At 41.5% G+C, this 1,146-nt stretch overlaps 1 pseudogene; it reads left to right on the forward strand.

The window, feature by feature from the left end:
• The first annotated feature begins 282 nt into the window (after positions 1-282).
• On the forward strand, positions 283-794 carry LOC114490864 (annotated as a pseudogene).
• Positions 795-1,146: the final 352 nt, after the last annotated feature.

Raw genomic sequence — 1,146 nt, forward strand, 5'->3', positions numbered from 1 at the left:
ACCCCTATTTTCATTCCAGCATTATTTACAATAGCCAAGATATGAAAACAACCTAGGTATCCTTTCACAGATGAATGGATAAAGAAGATGTGGTACACATATACAATAGAATGTTATGAGCAATAAAAATAAATAAATATTACCATTTATGACACCATGAAGAAACCTGCAGATTATTACTCTAAGTGTAGAAGGACAGACAAGACAAATACTAAATTATTTCACTTATATCTGTAATCTATAAAAAGCAAAATAGGCCTTGCAGACACCACCACTGCCTGGAATCTTCCTGCACCTGGCCATGATCAACCCCACCGTCTTCTTAGACGTGGCTGCCCATGGCAAGCCCTTGAGCCATGTTTCCTTTGAGCTGTTTGCAGACAAAGTTCCAAACACAGCAGGAAACGTTCATGCTCTCCACACTGGTAAGAAAGTATTTGGTTGTAAAGCTTCCTGCTTTCACAGAATTATTCCTGGATTTATGTGTCACGGTGGTGACTTCACATGCCACAATGACACAGGCAGCAAGTCCATCTACGGGGAGAAATTTGATGATGAAAATTTCATCCTGAAGCACACAGGCCCTGGCATCTTGTCCATGGCAAATGCTGGATCCAACACAAATGGTTCCATTTTTCATCTGCACTGCCAAGGCTGAGTGGCTGGATGGCAAGCCTGTGGTCTTCAGTCAGGTGGAAGATGACATGGATATTGTGACAGCCATGGAGTACTGTGGATCCAGGCATGGCAAGACCAGCAAGAAGACCATGATTATTGACTGTGGAGAACTCTAATAAATTTGACTTGTGTTTTATCTTAGCCACTAGACCATTCCTTCTGTAGCTCAGGAGAGCACCTCTTCACCCCCACCTGCTTGGAATGTTTTATAATTTTTGCGCTCTCATTGCAGTTCATTGTTTCCCATATTTTCCCACCCCTTCCAAGCCTGGCTGGATTACAGAGTTAGGTTTATGATTATGAAATAAAAACTAAACAAACAAAACAAAACAGAAGCAGACTCACGGATAACAGGGAACAAACTGATGGTCGCCAAAGGAGAGGGAGGAGAAGAGACTGGTAAAAAGGGAAAGAGGAATAAGTGGTACAAACTTCCAGTTATAAAACAAATATGTCATTGGGATGTAA

Source organism: Phyllostomus discolor, chromosome 2 (genome assembly GCF_004126475.2).
Source record: "Phyllostomus discolor isolate MPI-MPIP mPhyDis1 chromosome 2, mPhyDis1.pri.v3, whole genome shotgun sequence".
Classification (NCBI taxonomy): domain Eukaryota; kingdom Metazoa; phylum Chordata; class Mammalia; order Chiroptera; family Phyllostomidae; genus Phyllostomus; species Phyllostomus discolor.